The sequence below is a fragment of the Phascolarctos cinereus genome, unplaced genomic scaffold (assembly GCF_003287225.1).
Source record: "Phascolarctos cinereus isolate Bilbo 61053 unplaced genomic scaffold, phaCin_HiC Scaffold_8;HRSCAF=390, whole genome shotgun sequence".
Lineage (NCBI taxonomy): Eukaryota > Metazoa > Chordata > Mammalia > Diprotodontia > Phascolarctidae > Phascolarctos > Phascolarctos cinereus.
The window spans coordinates 70,148,309-70,168,048 of record NW_027556291.1 but is presented as its reverse complement, the minus strand read 5'-3'; the positions used below and the strand labels follow the sequence as shown (position 1 = coordinate 70,168,048).

Below are 19,740 nucleotides of genomic sequence, written 5' to 3'. Positions count from 1 at the left end.
TGAGTAATGTGAGATGAGGAATATGGGAGGCAGAATTCCCAGGGTCACACAGCTAGTCGGTATCTGAGGCTAAATTTGAACTTCTTCCTAATTCCAGACCCAGGGCTCTGTTCACTGCACTACCTAGCTGCCCTTAGAGGCTTTCCTCCACCAAATTTCTCGTCTGCATATGCTTAATCAGATAAGATTCTTTGATAAATGCAACTACAGAGGTTAAGAAGAATATTAATCAGAGGGTTTAATTACCTTCTGAATATGGATGTCCAATGAGGCATCAGATTAATGATCCATGAGAATATTTTTGAGGATGAGCCCCCCAACATGCTAATACCTTCCCCCCTCCCAACAAAAATGACCTTGAGTTTACTTTGTGTAGGTTTTACGTCCACTTTCTGGCATACATGTTGTGTCCCCTGATAGAACAGGAGATTCCTGAGCACAGCTTTAATAAGTGCTCATCGATCGATTGATCACTGGATTCTAGAGGGTCTTGTTGCCAATTGGAGGAATGTATGTTTTACCCTAGAGACAGCAGGGAGCTGAAGAGTAGTTGAGTGATATGGACAGACTCCTCCTTCATGGACATCATCTTGGGAGCCCTATGAGGGAGAGATCAGAGAAATGAGAGACTGAAAGCTGCTCGCCCAGCTGAAAAAACATGAGGAATCTCTAAGGAAGGAGATGTTAGTTTGATGTAAGGAAACACCACATAACTGAGAATGGCCTACCCTGAGAAGAGCTGACTTCCCCTGCAGTAAAGCTCTGCAAGTCCAGGTCAGCTGCCCCCTTGCTGGGGATGAAGCTGTGGGCCTCTTTGTGGGTTGAACTACATGGGCACTGAGCTCTCTTCCCAGGATGTGTTGTTCCCCAGTAATTTTCCCCAAATACCAGAAACTCAGCTGCTTACACATTGGTCTTTTGGGGGTGATATTGACTGTGTAAAGGAAATGGTTTTCTTTTGTCTCATTTTCAAGGATGTGCTATGGTGTACTGGCATTTTTTCTTCTTGGCTGCATAAAGTCACTTGAGGAAGATTCACTTTTTCTTAATTTTTCTTCCTTCTTCCCTTCTTTCCTTCCTTTCTTCCTCCCCTTTTCCCTTCCTTCCTTCTTCCTTCCTCTTTTTTATTCCTTCTTTCCTCCTTCCTCTTTTTTCTTCTTTCCTTCCTCCCCTTCTTTCCTTTCTCCCCTTCTTTCCTTCCTTTCTTCCTCCCCTTTTTCCTTCCTTCCCCCTTCCTCTTTTTCCTTCCTTCCTTTCTCCCTTTCTTTCCTTCCCTCCTTCCTCCCTTTATTTTTTTCCTTCCTTCCTTCCTTCCTTCCTTCCTTCCTTCCTTCCTTCCTTCCTTCCTTCCTTCCTCCCCTCTTTCTTTTCTTTCAAGCTAGGTGGCCTACTCAATAGAGTGCCAAGCCTAAAGTCAGGAAGACCTGAATTCAAACCCTGCCTCAGACACTTATTAGCTGTGTGACCTTGGACAAATCACTTCTACTCTGTCTCAGTTTCCTCATCTATGAAATGGACATGATAATAGCACCTGCCTCCCAGGATTGTTGTGAGGATCAAATGAAATCATAATTTGCAAAGGCTTAGCACAGCACCTGGCACATTAATACTTTTCATAACGCTTAATAAATGCTTTTTTTCTTCGTTCCCCTCCCTCTTGCAGTACATTGGCACAGGTGGGATTCTTGGTTCTGGCAGGGCTCCAAGTCCTGCTTTCTGACCAATGTGCCACACAGCCACACCCCACCGTTGGGTAGATTGGGCCAGGAAATAGGAAGTCCCAGTTTGAATCCCACCTCTGCCAGTTCTTAGCCACCTGGCATTCAAAACTAGACTCTCTGGGTCTTCTTTTTTCTTCAGGGCCATGCTTGACCATTACAATCACACAGCATTCCATGCTTGTTTTTTCTTTCCTCTTTTCCTATTGTTTCTGCTTATGTCCCCCTTCATCAGCTCCCGTGAGTCTTCTCCAGCTTCTCAGTGATCTTTCTATTCATGTTTCTTACAGTGGCACGTTGATCCACCATTACATTCCTTGGCTGCAAAGGGCGTTACCACCTGCAGGGTACAGGGAGGCCATGGAGTAGTTGCCGCTGTCCCATAGAGTGAAGCTACAGAGCCTTGGGCCTGGGGTGCCTCGTGGTTGCCAAGTGGGATTGCCTTGCCTCAGTCTCAGACCCTGGAGAGCAGCTGAAGAGGGAGCTTCAAGCAGTCAGCATCATTCAAACTCTGGCTATTGGCCCATGAGCATCCTCTGCTCACCTCACTACCATGGATCTCTCAAGGCATCTATCTCCTCCACAGACCTACATCTGAAGAGAACCTGAAGCCTGTGAGTTGCTATCTTTCCATCTTTCTCTATCTCTGTCCCCACCTTCCCCTCTGACACAAGATCTCCTGGGGCTCCTCCTCCCAGACTGGCCTTGGTCATTTCCCCCAGATCAAAATCCTAGAAGGCATCTCCTCCACAGACTCATATTCAACGTGAAAGTACCAGTGGCCTTTGAGTACCTATCTCTCCATCTCTTTTTCCCTTTGTATCTGCCTTCTCCCCTGGACAAAGATTCCCAAAACATCTCCCCCTAGACTGACCTTGGCCATTTTCCCCAGGACCAAGTTCCTGAAAAGAGTCTTCTCCACAGACCCACATCCAAAGTAGAAACTGAGCACAGCCTGTGAGTGTCCATCTATCCATCTGTCATGCCTCTGTCCTTGCCTTCTCATTTGGACCGAAATCTCAAAAGCATCCCCTCCCAGACTGATCTAGGTCACTCTCCCTATTCTCAGATCCCAAAGGCATCTCCCCCCGACTAACCATGGCCATTCTTTTCAGGCCAACATCCCCAAAAGCATCTCCTCCCAGATTAACCTTGATCATTCTCCTGGACCAGTCTCCAAGATTCTCAAGGGCATCTCCTCTAAAACTGTCGTCCTCCCAGGCTGACCTTCAGCAGTCTTCTTGACCTTGATTCTTTCCAAAGATCAAAAGCCATTTCCTCCATTGACCCATAACCCAAGTGAGAGCACCTGTAGGTGCCTGTAGGTGTCTCCTTTTCTATCACTCTCTGGCCCTGTCTCTTCTCATGGACCAAGATCTCAAAGGCATCTCCCAGACTGACTCTGGCCATTTTCCCTTGGACCAAGTTCCTGAAAGGAGTCTTCTCCACAGATCCACGTCCAAAGTGGAAGCACTTATGGCCTATGATCTGACCATCCATTTGTCTCTCTGTCCCTGCCTTCTCCCCTGGACTGATTTCTCAAAGACGTCTCCCCTCAGACTGACCTTGGCCATTCTCCCCATTCCCAGATCCCAAAGGCATCTTCTCCCAAACCATCCTTAGTCATTATTTCCAGACCCAGATGCTGAAAGGCATCCCTTTCTTAGACTCATGTCCAAAGCAAGAGTACCTGTAGCCTGTTAGTGCCTGTCATTGGTCTCTCCTTGTCTTCTCCAAGGCAGGGCCAATGCAGTGACCAAGATCCCAGAGACATCTCCCCATTGACTGACTGTGGCCAGCCAAACCCTATCTCTAAATTCTCCAGCCCAAAATCATCCAAAGTATGTGGTATGTGAGTGACTGTCTGCCCCCAGAACCAGGATCCTACAGCTCTCCCCACTCTCCCTGGACCGAGATCTCTTCCCTGACTGTTGGTGGCCATTCTTTCTAGACCAAAATCTCAAAAGGCATCTCTTCCACAGATCCACATTCAAAGGAAGAGGATCTTCAGTGTGGGAGCCCCCATCTGTCTGTTGTTTCTGTGTCCTTGCCTTCTCCCTTGGACTGAGATCCCAAAGGTATCTCCTCTCAGATTGGCCTTAGCCATTTTCTCCAAGACTAAAATACTAAAAGGCATCTCCTTTGCAGACCCCATATCCTCAGTGAGAGTATTGGGAGCCTATAAGTACCTAACTCTCCCTTGGTCCCTGCCTTCTTCCATTGACCTGCACTCTTGAGGCTACACATAGTCTTCTAGGTCCTTAGGTGTGGTCTTTTGACTGAATCCAAGTTTTACAGAAGAAATCTTTTTTTTTTTTTCAATGAGGCAATTTGGGTTAAGTGATTTGCCCAGAGTCACACAGCTAGTGAGCATCATGTGTCTAAGGCTGGCTTTGAAGTCAGGTCCTCCTGACTCCAATGCCAGAACTTTATCCACTGCACCACTTAGCTGCCCCAACAAATCCTTTTATTAAGGGGATTTGTTCTGTGAAGTTTGGATTCAGTCAAAGGGCCACATGTGGCCTCAAGGCTCCAGCTTCCCCACCCCTGAACCCTAAAGGCCCCAGACTGACCTTAGCCATTCTCTCTAGGACCAAGAACCCAAAAGGCACCTTCACTGCTGATCCGTATCCACATCAGTCAACGTGGGTGTCCGAGAGATCCAGAAAAGGATTGACAGGCACGGTCTGTACCTCAGCTGACTTGAGTAAAGGTTGTGTCTCACCCCAACCAGACACAGGGTGAGACCCCAGCAGAATCCAGAAAAGCTGACTAGTGTTGAAGCCAAGATGAGCTGGAGGCTAATGCCATCCAGTCCTCCAGAGTCCTCTCCCAGCAAATACGGAGACCGCTACATTCCCTCCCGAGCTGGAGCTAAGTGGAGTCTGCACTTCCATAGCATAGATGATCCTGAAAAATCCCCCAGGCAGAAACAGAATGAGGATCCTTGGGGAAATGGCAAAGAAGACCCAGTCTACTCTGCCTTGTTGAAGAATGAGCTGCTGGAAGCTGAGATTCAGACAGTCCAGTATCCAAAAGCAGAGGACCAAACACTTGGCACACCAAAGAAAAATCTCTTCACATACTCCTCCAGCACTAAGCGCTGGAGACCTGATGATGGCAGTGAAATCACTCCATATGCCTTATCTCCCATCAGTCACAAAAGCCAGACTCTACTTCTATCACAACGGAAACCCACTAAGAAAATCCCTCAAGTGCCATTCAAAGTCCTTGAGGCCTCAGGGCTCCGGGATGACTTCTATCTGAACCTGTTAGATTGGTCTTCTCTCAACATCGTTGCTGTTGGACTGAGCACCTGTGTTTATCTGTGGAGTGCATATACATCCCAAGTGACCAGGCTCTTTGACCTGTGTGATGAAGGAGATTCTGTAACCTCCGTGGGATGGTATGAAAGAGGGAACTTGTTAGCAGTTGGCACACAGAGAGGCCCTGTGCAGATCTGGGATGTCGATGCCGAGAAGAAAGTGTCCACAATGGAGGGTCACAAAGCTAGAGTTGGTGCATTGGCCTGGAATGCAGACCAGATTTCTTCTGGGAGCAGAGACACACGGGTCCTGCAGAGAGACGTCAGGGCGGCCCCCCTGCAGTCTCAGCGCTGGCTGCGAGGTCACAAGCAGGAGGTATGTGGGCTGAGGTGGTCCCCAGATCACCAGATGCTGGCCTCGGGTGGAAATGACAACAAGCTTCTGGTCTGGGATTATTTCAGTTTAAAGCCACTCCAGCAGTACAGCTATCATAAGGCAGCCGTGAAAGCCATCGCATGGTCTCCCCACCAGCATGGCCTGTTAGCGTCGGGTGGTGGTTCAGCTGACCGCTGCATCCGCTTCTGGAATACACTGACAGGGCAGCCCCTGCAGCGCATCGATACTGGTTCCCAAGTGTGCAACCTGGCCTGGTCCAGACACGACAATGAGCTGGTCAGCACCCATGGATATGCTGAAAACCAGATCGCCATCTGGAAATACCCCTCCTTGACCCAAGTAGCCAAACTCACAGGCCATTCCTATCGAGTTTTGTATATGGCAGTGTCTCCTGATGGACAGGCCATAGTTACAGGGGCTGGAGATAAGAGCCTGAGGTTTTGGAATGTTTTTCGTAAAGCCCGTTCACAAAAGGAATCTGGGTCTGTCCTCAATCTCTTCACTAAGATCCGATAATTTCTCAGCCCCACACACCAGGACTACACTACATCCACTTAAGGGAAAATCACTGTCTCTCATCAGTCTGCATAGAACCCCAGTGATCGGCAAGAAGAGAAAAGGGCTGAGGTGGGCAGGTGGACCTGGAGAAACCTTCAAGATTATTGCTAGTTAGCAGATTCTGGACATTATTGAATAGTATCTAGGGAGGGCACAAGGTTCAGAGGAACCACTCGGAATTCATGAGACTGTTCTTCAGGAAGGACAGAGGAGGACCAAACTGGATGGATTTCCATTCACATTCTGGACAAGAGTACTATGGCTAGAACCAGTGAAACTTAGGCACAGAAGAGTTTTCTCTTCTCCTTCATCTTCTGGGAAGAGACAAATGAACTTCTGAGGATAAATGTTTGGGAAGGTGTGGGAGAGAGGTTTGTAGGCTGCATGCACCCTTAGACTCCAGGCAGCCCAAGCTCTTCCATTTAAATGGGCTGCCATGGAAGCTGTTTCCTATGTGAAGCTTCTTAGAAAAAGCATTTTTTTTTCAGAACGAAACCTTTTTCCTTTTGTTTGTACTGGGCAAATGGCTTAAGGGTCACGGTGTGGGGTGCCTTGGGGATGGACTCTTGGGGTGGGCTCCATGTCACTTAGAGAAATGGACCAGTGGTTCTGTCCCCAGCAGCCCTGGCCTCCTATGTCTGGGCTTCCCCTCAGTCCTGCTGTGCATCTGACCTCCATCCCTGGCCCTCTTTCCCCTCTGGATTTCCCTCCCTTAGCTGCTTCAAGCAGTCAATAGACTCTACCCCATCATGTAGATGGAGCGTGGGAGCCCTGAGGGAAGAGGTCAATCAGGATAGACCAAGACTACCTAAGGAGAAGAGTCCTTAAGGAAAGGTTGGGCAGTATGGACATGAGTTAGCATGCATACCTTAGGGCCTAGAGCAGTCAGCTAGAAGGCAGGAACTGGCCCTGAAGGGGAAAAGCATGGGTTTTGCCAATAAGCAGGGGATTTTCTAAGCTCTTGAGCTTTTGAACTCAACCCACAAAGGCCTAGGTTACTGATGGAGCACTCCACTGGGCCATGTCCCTCTTAGGTAACCTCTTTTGCTCTGGGATAAACAGAGATTATTTGGGGCACAGGTAAGAATGCATTAGTTTTTGTTAGAAAACATTTTTTCTTTGCCCCGGGGCAAATATGTGTCTTTTTGTATTTGTTGGGCATGGAGGTTTGTCGAGTTTGTTGATTTCAAGGGTGGTAAATCAACCCTGATTTTTTTTTTAATTTACCTCAGAAAAGCCCTGGGACAATAAGAAAACAGACTAACTGCTCAAATGTCCAGATGAACCCAGGGGTTCTGGAGGGAAAATGACTGAGCATATACATTATTTTCATGCTTTTTTTTTTTAGAAAAAAGTTTTTGCTTAAAAACAAATTATATGAAAACTGCACAGCTGAGAAAAGACATTTCTTCTCACACCAAACTAGAAGTATAAAAGGAAAGCATCCTCTTACATGTCTCTTATATGTCACTTACCATCAGCCACTTCATGTAGTCCTTGGGCAGCCCAGGGAAAGGCAACCAATGCCTGAGAGATCCATTGTAGGCCCTGGCATCACTCACGGCCATGTGACTTGGGGGGAAGTTTAACTAACTGCCCCAGGGCACCAGAGAAGCTTGTGGGTGTGGGGAAGTCTAGGATGAAATATGTTTATATTTGTATATTTACATGTACATACTTTGTTATTCTTTTTATCAATGATAAAACTAATTCCTGCCTTGTCCCCACCCTCTGTTGCCAATGGAATTGGACCAGTTCAAGAAACTGTCCTCAGAAAAGTTATCCTATGGGTTATGAGCTTGTATGTTGGGTAGCTAGGTGGCACTGCAATGGATAGAGCACTGTGCTTGGAAGCAGAAAGACTCATCTTCATGAGTTCAAATCCGGACTCAGATACTTACTAACTGTGTGACCTTGGGCAAGTCCCTTAACCCTGTTTGCCTCAGTTTACTTATCTGTAAAATGAGCTGAAGAAGGAAATGGCAAACCACTACAGTATCTCTGCCAAGAAAACCCTAAATGTGGTCGCAAAAAGACAGACATGACTGAAACAACTAAAAGACAACAACAAATATGTTTAGGGGTGAGAGCAGGAGCAGTATGGATGCATGGGTCCTTGGACAGAATGTGGAGTCATTGATTGTGCCAAGCAATTGGATGTCCAGTGTCAGCTGAATTCAAAATGTAAGTGAGCCAACAATCACAAAATGAAATCATGCATTTTCCTTGTATGATCGGTGACATTACAAAGCTGTATGGTTTGGGGAAGGAAGACTGGGGCATTTCTTCCCCCAGCAGTTACACAGGAACAGTCCACAGAAGAGGAGGCTTGTCCTACATGTTATATCAGAAGGTGGAGAGAATATGTTGACAGTCAAGAAGGGGCAGGTGGGAGAGAGAGAATTTGGAACTGAAAATAAAATGGAATTCTTTTTTAAAATAGAAAACCAAAAGCAAAAAAAAAAAGTATATATTGACCAAATAGTATAAGTTCTTCATGTAAAGTGATGTAACTGATATTAATAAACCAATTGCAAATTTTTAAAAAGTGCATTTAGTGTTCTTATCTTCCAACACCCCTCCAACACTGAGTATTCCTACTTTTTTTGTCATCTTTGAATAAGTGAATGAATTCAAAGTGTTTATTAAGAGCTTACTATGTGGCAAACATCATGCTAAATGCTGGGGATAGAAAGAGAAGGGAAAGACAGTTCATTGGATTTGAGGAGCTCACAATCTAATTGGGGGAGACAAAACACATAGTAGGGCTCAGCTGGAGGGTGGATAAAAGGGCTTTGTAGACCTAAGAGTGCAGCTTCAGGAGGACATAGAGGGGATAAAACCCAGGGGTCCTCAAGGGCATTGGTGGGACAGAAGGTAATTCTTTGGAGTTCAGAGAACATAGAGGCAGGACTCTTGGGAAGGTCAGTAGTAAGGGGCCAGGTGGGAAGGCCCACTGGTCTTCCATATTACTAAAGCATTGTAGTTAGTGACTCTCTAATCATCCAAGCAGTGTGAAAAGCCATATCCACCTGGCAAGGGAACCAGGAACTCTAGAAGTACCATGTGTTTATCCAACCTGATGGGACATTTTCCTGTTTATTGGGTATGAGGTAAAATCTCAGAGCTGTTTGGATTTGCATTTTTCTTATTAGCGATTTGGAGCATTCTTTCACATGGCTGTTAATAGTTAGCAATTTTTCTTTGGAGACCTGTTTATTCATGTCATTTGATCATTGGGTAATGGTTCTCAGACTTCAATTTTTTATGTTCATTTTCTATAGATTTTGGATATGAGACTCAGTGTGGTCTGTCTTAAGATTGTCAATGATAATATGCTTCTCATAAACAACTCATCCTGGCGCTTTTTCAAGGGTTTGGTCTCATCTCAAACAATGACATTCAGCTGAACTATCATTTACCCTGTTACCCTCTCCAGTGTCGTAAGAGTCAAACATCTGAAGTGTTAACATCCATGTATATGATCTGGGGTCAGCTGGGCCAAACTATGATGCATTCCCTTGGTGTCAATTCACTCATCAATTCACCCAGGTAATCCCCTAGCCATACTCCTAGAAGAAACTGCCCATACATGTTAACGTCACTTCCTGTCCTCACTTTCCCTTCTCAACCCTTCGAAGTCTGGCTTCTGACCTCATCACTCAACTAGAACTGTTCTCTCTAAAGTTACCACTGATCTTTTCATGGCCAAATCTAATGGCCTTTTCCCAACTTTCATTCTCCTTGATCTCTCTACAGCCTTTGACACTACCACCATCAATCACCTCTTGGATACTTACTTTTTCCTCTCTGGGTTTTCCTGACACTGCTTTCTCCTGGTTCTTCTGTTACCTCTCTGACCACTTGGTCTAAGTCTCTTTTGCAGGATCTTCATCCATGTTCCATCTCTTAATTGCAGTTCTTTTCAGGGCCCCCTTCTCTTCTCCCTCTACATTCTCTCTCAGTAACCTCATCAGCTCCCATGGGTCCAGTTTTCACCTTTATGAAGATGAGAACCAGCCCTAGACTCTCTCCTAAGTTCCAGTATCACATCTCCAACTGCCTTTTGGACATTTCAAAATTGGTGTCCCATAGGCGTCGCAAAGTCAAGCATGTCCAAAAGAGAGAATGAATACCCACATTAATGAGGCTCTAGATCTCTAGATTTGAATTTTTGAAAAAGTTATTTAATTGACTTCTCATTGGGCAAAGCCAAGATGGCAGAGAAAAGGCAGAGATTTGCCTGAGTTCTCCCGCAAACCCCTCCAAACAACTTTAAATAATGCTTCAAAAGGAATTCTAGGGTGGCAGAACCCACAAAAGGATGGAGTGAAGCAATTTTCCAGCCCAAGACAACTTAGAAGGTTGGCAAGAAAGGTCTATTGCATCAAGGTGTGAGTAAAGTGCAGTCCAATGCAGGCTGTACCACCGTGGTCCATGCCCCAGTAAACCAGCAGCTGTACTAGGGGGCAACTGAATCAGTGCCTGCAGTGGTGGTTTCCAGTTAGCCCACAGTCAATAAGAGGGTCAGACAACTGGTCAGAAGAGATTACAGGGGTCACTTTGTTGGCACCAGGGGCAGGACTCTGTTGCATCGCCCATTCTTGGATCTGGGTCACAGTCCTGGGTCTCAGTCCAAGGGCAAGGAAGAGTGCTAGCATACCAGAGCTTGCATCCGGCAGGGTAACTGGGACCCAGGTCACAGTTCCAGGGTGGAAAAGAGTGCTTGTGGTCATTCACAGACCAAAACACAGGCCAGAAGAGTAGTAAACACGCTTCTCTTTAAATCATACCACCCTGGAAGAACTGAACACTTACAAATCCCTGGAATTATCTCTAAAAACAGCTGCACAAAAAACCTGAAGCTTAAGACAGTGCCCCTTCCACTCTGAAAGCCAAGTCCCACTGTAGCATAGAATTAAAAGTCAAGAAATAGGCAGGAAAAATACTTCTGAGGAGGGTAAAAATAGATAATAGAATATATGGGAGAAGGGGTAGGATGAAGGAAAATACAATTAGTTTTTCACAACATGACTACCATGGAAGTGTTTTGCATGACTACACATGTATGAGCTGTATCAAGTTGCTTGCCTTCTCAATGGGAGTGGGTGGGGAGGGAGGGAGAAAATTTGGAACCCAAAGTTTTAAAAACAAATGTTAAAAATTGTTTTCACATGCAATTGGGAAATAAGATATACAGGCAATGGGGTACAGAAATCTATCCTGACCCACAGGAAAATAGAAGGTGAAGGGGATAAGCGGGGGAGGAGTGATAGAAGGAAGGGCAGATTAGGGGAAGGGGTATTCAGAATGCATGCCATCTTGGGGTGGGGGCAGGGCTGAGATGGGGAGAAAATTTGGAACTCAAAATCTTGTGGAAGTGAATGTTGAAAACTAAAAATAAAGAAATTAACAAAGTGATTTTCCTAAAAAAAATGAAATGAAATGAATAAACAAACAAACAAACAAATAAATAAATAAATAAATAAATAAATGACTAAATGGGCGGGGAAATGAGCAAACAGCAGAAAAAGATCCTGACTCTAGAAAGTTACTGTAGTGACAGAGAAGATCAAAACACAAACTCAGAAGATGACAAAGTCAAAACTACTACATCCAAAGCCTCAAAGAAAAATATAAATTGGTCTCAGGCCATGGAAGAGCTCAAAAAAGATTTTAAAAATCAAGTAAGAGTGGTACAGGAAAAATCAGGATAAAAGTGAGAGTGATGCAAGAAAATCATGGGAAAAAAAGGAGTCAACAGCTTGATACAAAGGAGGCCCAAAAAATACTGAAGAAAATAACACCTTAAAAAACAGAATAGGTCAAATGGTAATAAAAAAAAAAGACACAAAAATCCAATGAAGAGAAGAATGCCTTGAAAAGCAGAATTGGTGAAATGATAAAAGAGATGTGAAAATCCACTGAAGAGAAGAACTCCTTAAAAAGTAGAATTGGCCAAATGGAAAAGGAGATAGAAAAGTTCAATGAAGAAAATAATACCTTAAAAATTAGAATTGAGCAAATGGAAGCTAATGACTTTATGAAAAATCAAAAAACAATAAAACAAAATCAAAAGAATGAAGAAATAGAAGACAATGTGACTTGGTAAATAGATCTAGGAAAGATAATTTAAAAATCATTGGACTTCCTGAAAGCCATGATCAAAAAAAGAGCCTAGACATCATTTTTGAAGAAATTATCAGGAGCAGCGAGGTGGGGCGGTGGATAGAGCAACGGCCCTGAAGTCAGGAGGACCTGAGTTCAAATCTGACCTCAGACTAAACACTTGAAACTTACTTGCTGTGTGACCCTGGACAAGTCACTTAACCCCAATTGCCTAAAAAGAAAAAAAGGAAAAAAAGAAATTATCAAGGAAAACTGTCCTGATATTCTAAAACCAGAAGGTAAAATAAAAATTAAAAGAATCCACTAATCACCCCCTGAAAGAGATCTCAAAATGAAAACTCCCAGGAATATTATAGCCAAATTCCAGAGCTCCCAGATGAAGAAGAAAATATTGCAATCAGCCAAAAAGAAACAATTCAAATACTGTGGAGCCACAGTCAAGATAATACAAGATTTAGCAGCTTTTACATTAAAAAAATCAGAGGGTTTGAAATATGATATTCCAGAGGGCAAAGGTGCTAGGATTACAACTAAGAATCACCTACCCAGCAAATTGAGTATAATCCTTCAGGGAGGAAATAAATATTCAATGAAAGAGAGGGTTTTCAAGCATTCCTGATGAAAAGACCAGAACAGAATAGAAAATTTGACTTTTAAATACAAGACTCAAGAGAAGCATAAAAAGGTAAACAGGAAAGAGAAATCATAAGGGATTTGATAAGGTCACACTATTTATTTTCCTACATGGGAAAATGATATTTATAACTCCTAAAAACTTTCTTATTGTTAGGGCAGTTAGAAAGAGTATACATAGACAGAAAACAGAGATATGAGTTTGGGTGTGATGGTATGATTATCTAAAAAAAAAATAAAATTAAGGGGTGAAAAAGAAGAATGCACTGGGAGAAGGGGAAAGAGAGAGGGAGAATGAGAAAAATTATCTGACATAAAAGAATCCTGAAATAAATTTTACAGTGGGGGAGGGGGAAATGGGGGAAGCAGGGAGAGGAGCCCATGAACCTTACTCTCAGAATTGGCTCAAAGGAGGAATAATATACATACTCAATTGGGTGTAGAAATCTATCTTAGCTTACAGGAAAATAGGAAGGGAAGGGGATAAGAGATGGGGGGAGGCTGATAGAAGGGAGGGAAGTTTGGGGGAGGTAAAAGTCAGAAGCAAAACACTTTTGAGAATGGACAAAGTAAAAGGAGAGAGAATGAGTAAGAAACAGGGGGGAAATAGCATGGAGGGAAATACATAGTGATCATAACTGTGGGGAAAAAAATTTACAGTGTGTTTCTCTGATAAAGACCTCATTTCTCAAACACATAGAAAACTGAGTCAAATTTATAGAAATAAGAGCCATTCTTCAAGTGATAAATGGTCAAAGGATATGAACAAGCAGTTTTCAGACAAAGTAATCAAAGCTATCAATAATCATAGAAAATTTGACTTTCAAACACAAGACTCACGAGAAGCATAAAAAGGTAAACAGTGAAGAGAAATCATAAGGGATTCAATAAGATTAAACTGTTTACATTCCTACATGCGAAAATGATACTTGTAACTCCTAAAAACTTTCTCGTTATTAGGGCAGTTAGAAAGAGTATACATAGACAGAGGGCCCGGTTGTGGATTGAATATGATGAGATAATTATAGAGAAAAATAAAATGAAGGGATGAGAAAAAGGAATGCACTGGGAGCAGGGGGAAAAGAGAGGTAGAATTGGATAAATCATCTGAGCTTTTACAGTGGAGGGGAAGATGGGGGATGTGGGGGGGAGCACAATGGGAGTTCACTAAGTGAACCGTAGCCTTATTGGAATTGGCTCAAAGAGGCAATGACAGACACACTCAATTGAGTATAGAAATCTATTTTACCTTATAGGAAAGGAGGAGGGGAGGGGAGAGGGGAGTGGAGGCTGGTAGAAGGGAAGGCGGATCAGGGAGGGAAAACTCAGAAGCAATACACTTGAGAATGGACAGGGTGAAGGGAGAGAGAGAATAGGATAAACATGGAGAAAAATAGGCTGGAGGGAAATACATAGTAATATAAACTATAAAACTATAATTATAAAAAAATTTTACAGCAAGTTTCTCTGATAAAAGCCTCATTTCTAAACTATACAGAGAACTGAGTCAAGTTGATAAGAATACAAGTCATTTCCCAATTGATAAACGGTCAAAGGATATGCCCAGGCAGTTTTCAGAAGAAATCAAAGCTATCTATAGGCATAGGAAAAAATGCTCTAAATCACTATTGATTAGAGAAATGCAAAATAAAACAACTCTGAGGTACCACCTCACACCTATCTGATTGGCTAACATGACAGAAAAGAAAAATAATGAATGTTGGAGGGGATGAGGGATAATTGAGACACTAATGGATTGTTGGTGAAGTGCTGATCCAACTATTCTGGAGAGCAATTTGGAACTATGCCCAAAGGGCTATAAAACTGCACATACCCTTTGATCCAGCAATACCACTTCTAGGTCTGTATTCTAAAGAGATAAAAAGCAAAAATGAAAAAAAAAATCTATACAAATATATTTATAGCAGCTCTTTTAGTGGTGGCAAAGAATTGGAAATTTGAGGGAATGTCCATCAACTGGGGAATGGCTAAACAAATTATTGTATATGATTATGATGGAATATTATCGTGCTTTAAGAAATGACAAGTGAGATACTTTCAGAAAAACCTGGAAGGGCTTATATAAACTGATGTAAAGTGAAATGAGCAGAACCAGGAGAACATGGTATACAGTAACAATATTGTATGATGATCAATTGTGAATGACTTAGCTATTCTTAGAAATACAATGATTTAAGGCAATTCTAAAGAACTTATGATGAAAAATGCTATCCATCTCCAGAGAAAGAACTAATGGAACCTGAATGAAGATAGAAGATACTTTTTCTTTACTTCCTTTATTTTTCTTGGGTCTTTTTTTTTTTTTTGCATTTTCTTTCACAGCATGACTAACTTGGAAATATGTTTTGCATGACTGAATATGTATAACCTATATCAAATTGCTTGCCTTCTCAGTGGGGGGGGGCAGGAAGGGAAGAGAGGGAGAGAATTTAGAACTCAAAAACTTTTTAAATAGAATTTTAAATTGTTTTTACATGCAATTGTGGCAAAATGAAATGTTAAATTTAAATAAAAATTTTTAAAATAATAAATGACTTCTTGTTTCCTGAGGTGGGGGGAGGGAGGGGGGAAGAATGTCTCTGAGGCTTTACCTGGCAATAGAACTAATAGAAAAAAGAAAACTCTTTGGCCTTTTCCCCCTAAAACCAAATAATAATAATAGCTGGTCTTTCCCTAGCACTTGCAAAGTGATAGATATAGATATAGATATAGATATAGATATAGATATAGATATAGATATAGATATAGATATAGATATAGATATAGATATAGATATAGATATAGATATAGATATAGATATAGATATAGATATAGATATATGTGTGGGCATACTCATATGTGTGTATATATATGCATATGTATGACTTCACTTGATCTTCACAACAACCCTAAGAGATAGACTCATAAAATCACCAATTTAGAGAGGGAAGAGATCTTATAGGTCATTTTATAGATGAGGAAACTGAGGCCCAGAGAGGTTAAGAGACTTAACCAGGGTCACTTAGCTGAGATGCCTGAGTTGTTATCCAAGTCCAGGTCTTCCTAACTCTAAGTCCAGCACTATCTACTATACTCTTGCCACCTCTTCCTATTTTCCCCATTTTACGGGTGAGACAATTGAGGCTGAGAAATTGCAAAGCACTTGCCCATGGACACATAGCTAGTAAGTATCTGAGGCAGGATTCACACTCAGGTCTTTCCTGGTTCTAAGGCCATCTCTCTAACCACTCTACCACCTTGATGCTTCAGATGAATGAAATCTTTCTCATTACAAGAACCTTTGCTTCAAGACAACTTTTTAAAAATATATATTTATATAATATTTTATTTTTCCCTAATTACACATAAAAACAATTTTTAATATTCATTTTAAAAAATTTTTAGTTCCAAATTCTCTCCTTATTTCCCCTTCCCCCTCTTTGAGAACACAATCAATTTGATATGTTATACCCATGCAGTCCTGAAAAATATATTTCCATCTTAGTCATGTTGTGAAAGAGAACACAGACCAAAAAGAAAAATCAAGAAAGTTTTAAAAAACATGCTTCAATCCGCATTCAGACTCCATCAGTTCTTTCTCTGGAGATGGATAGTAGTTTTCAGCATAAGACCTTTGAAATTATCTTGGATCATTGTATTGCTGAGAATAGCTAAGTCATTCACAGTCAATCGACAGACAATATTGCTGTTACTGTGTACAGTATTCTCTTGGTTCTGCTCATCTCACTTTCCATCAGTCCATGTAAGTCTTTCCAAGTTTTTCTGAAAGCATCCTGCCTGCCATTTCTCATAGTACAACAGCATTCCACCACAATAATATACCACAACTCGTTCAGCCATTCCCCAGTTGATGGACATCCCCTCAATTTTCAATTCTGTGCCACCATTAAAAGAGCTGCTATAAATATTTTTGTACATGTGGGTCCTTTCCCCTTTTTTATGATGTCTTTGGGATACAGACCTAGAAGTGGTATTGCTGGATCAAAGGGTATGCACAGTGTGATAGCCTTTTGGGCATAGTTCCAAATTGCTCTCCAGAATGATTAAATCAATTCACAACTCCATCAACAATGCCTTAGTGTCTCACTTTTCCCACATCCTCTTCAATATTTGTCATTTTCCTTTTCTGTCATATTAGTCAATCTGATAGATGTGGGGTGGTACATCAGAGTTGTTTTGATGTGCATTTCTCCAATCAATAGTTATTTAGAGCATTTTTTCATATGAATATAGATAGCTTTGATTACTTTGTCTGAAAACTGCTTGTTCATATCCTTTGACCATTTGTCAATTGGGGAATGGTTCTTATTTTCATAAATTTGACTCAGTTCTCTATATATTTTAGAAATAAAACCTTTATCACAGAAACTTGCTGTAAATCTTTTTTCAGTTATGATTACTATGTATTTCCCTCTAGCCTATTTTTCTTCCTATTTATCTGCTCTCTCTCTCTCCCTTCGCCTTGTCCATCCACAAAAGTGTTTTGATTCTGACTTTTACCTCCCCCAATCCACCCTCCCTTCTATCAACTCCCCACTTCTCTTATCCCCTTCCCCTCCTACTTTCCCATATGGTAATATATATCTCTATATACATGTGTATTTTATTCCCTCTTTGAGGCAATTTCTTTTTTTTTCTTACATACATGTATGTATATATATAATATGTATATATATATATATATGTGTGTGTGTGTATAACATATATAACATATATAACATGTTAAAACAATTTTAACCTTTGGTTTTTTTAAGTGTTGAGTTCCAAATTCTATCCCTCCTTCCCTGCCCCATGCCTCCCAGTTGGTAAGCAATCAGATATAGGTTATACATGTGAAAACATGTAAAACATTTTTGAGCCAATTTCAAAGAGAGTAAGGTTGAAGTGCTCCCCCCACCTCCCCCATCTTCCTTTCCATTGTAAAAGCACTTTCATGCCTCTTTTATATGAGATAATTTACCCCATTCTACCTCGCCCTTTCCCCTTCTCCCAGTGCATTCCTCTTTCTCACTCTTAATTGTATTTTTTCTATAATTATCCCATCATATTCAACCCACGCCCATGTCCTCTGTCTGTATATATTCCTTCTAATTACTCTAATAATGAGATAGTTCTTAGGAATTAAAAGTATCATATTCCCATGTAGGAATCTAAATAGTTTAACCTTATTGGATCCCTTACGATTTCCCTTTCCTGTTTACCTTTTTATGCTTCTCTTGAGCCTTGTATTTCAAATTCAAACTTTCTATTCAGCTCTGGTCTTTTCATCAGGCATGCTTGAAAGCCCTCTATCCCATTGAATATCCATTTCCCACCCCTGAAGGATTATACTCAGTTTCGCTGAGTGGGTGATTCTTGGTTGTAATCCTAGCTCCTTTCCCCTCCAGAATATCACATCTCAAGCCCTCCAATCCTTTAATGTAGAAACTACTAAATCGTATGTTATCTTGACCGTGGCTCCACGATATTTGAATTATTTCTTTTTGGCTAATTACAATATTTTCTCCTTGAACTAAGAGCTCTGGAATTTGGCTATAACATTCCCAGGAGTTTTCATTTTGGGATCTCTTTCAGGAGGTGATTGGTGGATTCTTTTCATTTTTATTTTACCCTGTGGTTCTAGAATATCAGATGGTTTTCCTTGATAATTTCTTGAAAGGTAATGTCTAGGCTTCTTTTTTGATTGTGGCTTTCAGGTAGTCCAATAATGTTTTAATTACCTCTTTTGGATCTATTTACCAGGGCAGTTATTTTTCTAATGAGATATTTCATATTTTCCTCTATTTTTTTCATTCTTTTTATTTTGTTTTATTGTTTCTTGATGTCTCATAAAGTCATTAGCTTCTACTTGCTCAGTTCTAATTTTTAAAGAATTATTTTCTTCAGTCAGCTTTTGTATTTCCATTTGGTCAATTCTTCTTTTTAAGGAGTTCTTCTCTTCAGTCTATTTTTATTCCTCTTTTACCATTTAGCCTATTCTGTTTTTTTAAGGTGTTACTTTCTTCAGTATTTTTTGTGCCTCCTTTACCAAACTGTTTACTCTTTTTTCATGCTTTTCTTACATCATTTTCATTTATTTTCTCAATTTTTCCTCTACCTCTCATGTGATTTTTTAAAATGTTTTTTGAAGGCCTCATGATGGAAAATGCTATCCACAACCAAAGAAAGAACTATGGAGTTTGAATGCAGATCAAAGCATACTATTTGCTGTTTTTTTTTTCTTCTGTTGAGTTTTGTTTCCTCTTTCTGGTGGTTCCTCCTATTTGTTCTAATTCTTACAACATCACTAATGTGAAAATATGTTTAATAGGAATGTAACTGTATAGACTATATCAGATTGTGCACCGTCTTGAGGAGGGTGGTAGGGAGGGAGGGGGAGAAAAATTTTAAACTCAAAAGCATATGGAAGTGATTGTTGATAAATGAAAATGAATTAATTGTTTTTTTAAGACAACTGGGATTAAGTGACTTGCCCAGGGTCACACAGCTAGTAAGTGTCAAGTGTTTGGTCTGAGGCAGGATTTGAACTCAGGTCCTCCTGACTTCAGGGCCGGTGCTCTATCCACTGCTCCACCTAGCTGCCCTTAAATTAATTTTTTAAAAATAAAATCCTTTTTGAGCTTTTCCAGGAATTCTTTTGGGACCTGAGACCAATTCACATTTTTCTTTGAGGCTTTGGATATAGCAATTTTGACTTTGTTCTCTTTGTCTGAGTTTACATTTTGAGCTTCCCTGTCACTATAGTAACTTTCTATGGTCAAGTTCTTTTTTTGTTGTTTGCTCATTTTTCCAGACTATTTCTTGACTTTTTACTCTATGTTAAAGTTGGGCTCTGCTTCTGAGGTAAAGCGGACACTGTCCCAAGCTTCAGGCCTTTCTTGTTACTGCTCTCAGAGATAGTTCTGGGGATCCATAAGTTTTCTGATGTGGTCCGATCTAAGGAGAGGTGTGTTTACTACTATTCTGGCCTATGCTGTGGTCATTGAGTGACCACAAGCACTCTTTTCTACCCTGGAACT

The 19,740-nt window shown here is 41.4% G+C and overlaps 1 pseudogene across 1 annotated transcript; it reads left to right on the top strand.

Annotated features, from left to right (window-relative positions):
* The first annotated feature begins 1,334 nt into the window (after nucleotides 1-1,334).
* On the top strand, nucleotides 1,335-7,282 carry LOC110201529 (fizzy-related protein homolog pseudogene; annotated as a pseudogene). The gene is made up of 2 exons (XR_013483543.1): nucleotides 1,335-2,332; nucleotides 4,310-7,282. The product of XR_013483543.1 is annotated as a fizzy-related protein homolog pseudogene (transcript).
* Nucleotides 7,283-19,740: the final 12,458 nt, after the last annotated feature.